Here is a 6,310-nt window from a genome sequence, read left to right on the forward strand (position 1 = left end):
TGTTATTAGTGCTCTATCACCTGCTCCATCTCTCAACTTTCAATTTCTCTGTGTATTTTTCTAATTCTATCATTACAAAATTACCCATGGATTTCCTCAATGCATCCAAAGAAGTTTACTCATCAAACATTCCATCAAAACCTATAGTGCCCCATCTCAAAAACCCATAGAAAAGAGAATGTCTCTCTCCAATATCCATATGTACATCCCAAGGAAGAATTATGATTAATTCTGCTTGGATCCCCCAAATAAATTATTCTGACCAGAAAAATGGAGAATTAACCTTGGCCAGGCCTAAATGATACTTATGTCCAGAGGTGGAGTGTGTTTATAAAAGGGGAGGGGAGGGGAGAGATAAGAGAAAAAGTAATCTGTTAGCTAGAAACTATAGCTACTAATAGAGTCCATTACAAATGGCATATGGAATTTGCGTGTCTTGAGTCATGGGACAATATGGCTGACATCACAGGTTGACTGAGCTGAGACAGGCAATTGACTTTCAAACTGGCCCTAATAACAATCACAGTGATTTCAAGAGTTAGCAATTGTGCACCACTTTATAGTTGAAAAGCATTTTCCACATACTACTTCCTTTGAAAAAAAAAATGATTCACTTTCCTTTCACTTTTGCCAGAAGATGGGTTCTCACTTGCTGTCACCTCTTCAGAGATTTACTCTAAGAAATATTGATTAAAATGTCTAATGTTTCACTTCTCCAAAACCAGCTTTATAGGTTATGGATGATATACACATTCCAGAAGCTACATTGTTTAGCCTTGATCTCAGCAACTGCCCTTTAACAGGATATTCTAAACATCCCACATCTGAAGCTACTCTCAGTGTGCCATTGGTCAACCTTTAAGAATCCACTGGGCAATGCCCTACTGATAAAGTGAACATAAAATGTTTTAATGTTTGAAATAGGACCCATTAGTCTCGCCATATAAACTCATGCACACTATAAATGTAAGGTTGAGACTATAAAAAGAGTGCTGATGTCAAAACTATTTTAAATTTATAATGTTTACATGAAGTATCTCAACGTGGAAAATTAAAATAAACTACAGGCATAGATACTAGCAAAATGTTTAGGATGGTTTGAGTAGTTAACACAGATTAACAACATGAGTAAAATGATATATTTAGCCTGGAGCTGACACTGGGGATGGTGATGAGTGCTGCTTCCCTTGTGTCCACCTTGGCCACTTGGCTGCTCCAGCCCATGCAGAGCCACCACCTCTGCCATCAACCCTTCAGTCTTTCTGTAGCTTGAAATGAAGTGATTGTCACTTCTGGAAGGAAACTTATCCAAATCAAGCAGAAAGTATGGCAGGAGTTGGAAGAATGGACGGCATGGGGCAATAAGTGGCCACACCTGAGCATGGTTTTGGTTGGTGAGAACCCTGAAAGCCCCTCCTATGTCCTTAACAAAACAAGGGCAGCTGCAGGAGTGGCAATCAACAGTGAGACAATCGTGAAACCAGCTTCAATATCAGAGGAAGAAGTGTTAAATTAAATCAACAAACTAAATAATGATGGTAGCATAGATGGCCTCCTCGTTCAGTACCCTCTTCCAGAGCACACTGATGGAAGAAAGATCTGCAATGCTGTTTCTCCAGATACAGATGCTGATGGCTTTCATATAATTAATGTAGGGCAAATGTGTTTGGACCAGTATTCTATATTATCAGCTACCCCATGGGATATCTGGGAAATAATTAAGCAAACTGGCATTCCAACCCTAGGAAAGAATGTGGTTGTGGCTGGGAGGTCAAAAAATGTTGGAATGCTCATTGCAATGCTACTACACACAGATAGGGAGGTGATGAACACCCTGGAGGTGATGCCACTGTTACAATATCTCCTGGATACTACCAAAGCGCAACTGAAGAAACATACAGTTCTTGCAGACATACTGGTCTCTGCTTCAGCATTTCAAATCTGAGCACAGCAGATATGATCAAGAAGGGAGCAGTAGTCATCAATGTAGGAATAGAGTTTAAGATCCATTAAGTGTTAAACTCAAGCTGGCTGGAGATATGGATTTTGAAGGAGTCAGAAAGAAAGCCAGTTACATCACTCCAGTCTCTGCAGGTGTTGGTTCCATGACAATGGCAAAGCTAATGAAGAATACCATTGTCGGCACAAAAAGAGTGCTGAAGTTTGAAGAGCAGGAAGTGTTGAAGCCTAAGTGGTGTAAAGTAGCAACTAATTAACTGTTGTGTCTTCTGTCATGAACCACATTCCAAGCCAGTTCAAGAGGCAAAGAAGACCAATAGAAATATGCAATATTTTTTTAAATTTCTTTTACTGAAATGGTTTAAAATGATGCTTTATATTTATTAAAAGCTTAAATGGGTAGGCATCTGTGCACATAGCTCTGCAACACCTAACCACAGAGTAAGCCAGTATCATGCTGGGTCATGAGATCCAGCCAAGAAAAGCCATTAACCTAGTGATTAACATGGAGGGCATTGTCACACTGAGAATGGTGCTTAATTTTGTCAAGCCACTTCAGTTAAAATTTGCCTTTTTTAGGATTACATTCCATAAGTTCTATTCCAATTAGAGTTGATACTCACTTTAGGTTCTAAACCTTTTGAGTTTAATTGGTCAAACCAAAGTAAAAGTGTTGCTAGAGAAAATTAGGGAAAAGGTAAAAAGGAATAAATGGTAATTGAGTAGAAAAAATTACTCTAATTTAAATACATATTGTATGTAAAAATTACATGTTAATGGTGTCCTGAGCTGTCATTTCATGACTTGGTCACTGGGAAAATGTTTCAGATTGTTCCATGTGCTGTTAGTCCTCATTTTATGTGCGTTATATTCATGAGGTTTCCCCATTATTTTCTAGGATTGAAAGGATTATTTTATAGATTATTTGTGTGTACTATCATATTTGGCTTTTCCTATATCCTTAAACTTCATTGTTATATTTTTGTACTGTTAGGGGTGTCTGTATGGTTCCCTTGGTATATCTTGAAACCTATTTCTGAAAAAACAAAACTCGGGTTTGATAATCATTAGGATAGCTTGTATAAGTTGACAACTTACTTTTCCACTGAAGACATTATCAGTAGATGCCTGATTTTCTCTGATGTACCTGTTGGCTTTCCCAGATGGGTTTTTGAGAACTTGAGTTAATATTGAATTTAATCAGACTTTCGGATAAAAAGGCTTTTTTATGTTTGTTTCACTGTTTTTTTAATAAAATACTTCTGATTGATGTGGAGGAAAAAAGATACAGTTGGTTAGTTTAGAAACAAATTATTTCCTGAGTGCCTGCCATGGACCAGGCACTATGCTGGACACTGAGCCTAAAAATATAAGTAATATTGCTGTACTTGAGACACTTAATAGTTAGAGGTAAAGACAACACATACACATAGTAGAAATTTGCTGAGGGAAGGGATTACTCAGGGCACTCAGAGAGACTCTGGGTACTACGAGAATGCAAAGAAAGGGGAAACCGATCCAGTTTGGAGATTAAGTATAGGCTCCCTAGAAATTATAATGCCTGAGTTAAGTTCTGAAAGAAGGATAAGAATATCCATGTGAAGAAAAGTAGGAGGAACATTCAAGGCAAAAGGAAAAAAGTGAACAAATGTGTAGAAATGTGGAACAGCATGAGGTATGCTAAGACCGGCACACACAATTTAAGTGTAAATTATAAGGCATGAAGTTGGGGGAGATGAAGCTGAAGAAGTAGTATTATGGACTGAATGTTTGTATTCCCCCAAATTCATATGTTGAAACTCTAACCTCAGATATGATATTAGAAGGTGAGGACTTTCAGTGGTTATTAGGTTCAGATGAGACCATAAGGGCACACCCCACTTATGGGATTAGTGCTTCCATGAGAAGAGGAAAAGACACCAGAAGTTCCTCTATTCACCATGTAAGGACACGGCAAGAAGGTGGTCATCTGCAAGGTAGGGAGAGAGCCTTCACCAGAAACCAAAACTGCTGGCATCCTGATCTTGGAACTCCCAGCCTCAAGAACTGTGAGAAATAAATGTCTGTTACCCAGTCCATGGTACTTTGCTATGGTAGCCCAAACTAACTGAGATAGGTAGGTAGGAATAAGTTCATGAAAGGCCCCAAATACCTTATGGAGGGGTTTGCACTTTACTTTGTAAGCAATGCGAAGTCACTGAAGGGTTGTAAACAGAAGCCAAAATCAGAGTTTTATTTAGATGAATAACTGGCAGCTTTGCTGAGCATGAACACAAATCATATAGCAGAGTTATCCATTAAGAGGCTATTGCAGTTAGTCAAGGAGAGGGGAATTTACAGCTTGTAGTGGTATAAACAAAAAGAGATGAAAATTCAACAAACTTGTAGGAAGAGATCAAAATAATCAGACTGTGGTCATTAGTGTGTGTGTGTGTGTGTGTGTGTGTGGTAAATGGGCTAGTGAAGAGTTAAGAGTAACACCTGAGTATTACACCTAGGGAATGGGGTAGATGGCTGTAAAAATCAAGGGTAACCAGAATACAGAAAGAGGCAAGGAAGAAGATATCTTTGACATGTAATGCTTAACCTGCTGCAGAACATCCATGTACATCCAACAAAAAGTTGTTTTTGAGCCTCATTTTTAGTGGAGAGTCAGAAATGCAAATTTGTATAACATGACAAAGAGATTTCATAAGCTTCTAGTGAATAAAGAATAATCTTGTGTAAATAACCAGAAATCATAATGGCTTTAGACCTCTTAAAAAGAACACTGAAATTCCAACGACAATGAATCTTAAGACTGTGGTCCCACACAAGTCTCATATGCCAGTACCTATATTTAAGTCTAGAGGGAGAGGCAGGTCTTGAACATAATTGTGGGTGTAGTTTTCATAATATGGACTAAAATGGAATCCAATACATAAAAATCTAATCAAGTGTGAGAGGGGAACTGTCAAGGAAGTCACACCCTAGACTAAAAAGAAGTGAGACTGTTGTAGACGTAAAACATTGCAGGGCTCTTAACTTGCTAAAGGAAGGAAGCAAGCTAAGAAGGCTACTCAGCCATCAAAAATGGTGTACAACAATACTCTTTCTTTAGAAATAGCCATGGACAGAAATGGAAAAAGAAGAATGACTCAGAAAGCAGAGAAAATCTTAGAGGAAAGGAGTAAAAAAAAAGGCAGAGAAAATATTAGGAAATTAGAGAACAAGTATACTGCAATAGGAGTTACAAAAAAGAAAATTGGGGAAAAAATGGATAGGAGGAAATCACTGAATAAATAACTCAAGAACATTTCTCAGAACTCTAGGAATAGTCTATAGACTAAAAGAGTCCACCATATATTTAAATAGACTCATACTGAGGCATATCATCATATGTTTTCAGATTATGCAAGGAAAGAGAAAGTCCTACAAGCTTTCTGAGAAGGAAAAAACAGCTTATAGGATAGAAATCAGAATGGCTTCAGACCTCTCACAGCAATATTGTAAACTAGAAGAGAGTGGGAAAATGACTGCAATATTATGAAAAAATAATTATTTCCAATCTATAGGACTATATCCAGGCAAACTATCAATCAAATGTGAGAACAGAGTAAGATTATTTTTAGATATTCAAAGTCTGAAAAATATTTACTTCTCCTGTACCATTTCTCAGGATGCTACTAGAGAACGCCCTACTAAAAAGACAGAGTGATCCAAGGGGGGAAAAAAGTCATGGAATATAGGAAATAGAACACTCAGCACATGAGAGAAGGCAAAGGGAATCCCAGGATAATGGTGACTGAAGAGCCCAGAAAGACAGTAGTATCAGGTGTATAGAGGGAAGCTAATCCAGGTCTGAGTAGTGCACTCCAAAGTTTAAACTTGCTGAGTATTATGATATCATTACCAGATGCTTGAATGGACCACATGCTGAGTGGACACTCCTTGCACCCTCAAAGAAGTTCTGCTTTTGCATACTTCTGAGAACTGGAGGCTGGCTAATGTGAATTTGAAATTGGAAATACAGAGCAGGACTATATTCCCACTAAAAACCAGTACCTGGCTCAATACAATCCTGTCGATAACCCATTGTGATGAGATCTACACCTTCCAAGATTAATTCATGATCTTGCCCACTTACCCCTCCAGGGATGCCTAAATTCTTAGAGAAGCAATGCCAGATTATGACCTGGAAACTCTGTTCAGCTTTTCTTCTGAAACCTCTCACCTATCTGTGGTGGTACTGTCTTCTCTGTTATAGTTAGGTTTGTACTCATTACTCTCTTTATATTATCACCCTTCATGTTCTTCTTACATGAAAATAATAACTGATAAAAATAATACAATATTAAACTGAGAATAAAAG

The 6,310-nt window shown here is 37.9% G+C and overlaps 1 pseudogene; it reads left to right on the top strand.

Annotated features, from left to right (window-relative positions):
• Positions 1–1,171: 1,171 nt before the first annotated feature.
• Positions 1,172–2,216, top strand: LOC120224505 (annotated as a pseudogene).
• Positions 2,217–6,310: the final 4,094 nt, after the last annotated feature.

This window comes from Hyaena hyaena, unplaced genomic scaffold (genome assembly GCF_003009895.1).
Source record: "Hyaena hyaena isolate Hyena2069 unplaced genomic scaffold, ASM300989v1 scaffold_1184, whole genome shotgun sequence".
Taxonomy (NCBI): domain Eukaryota; kingdom Metazoa; phylum Chordata; class Mammalia; order Carnivora; family Hyaenidae; genus Hyaena; species Hyaena hyaena.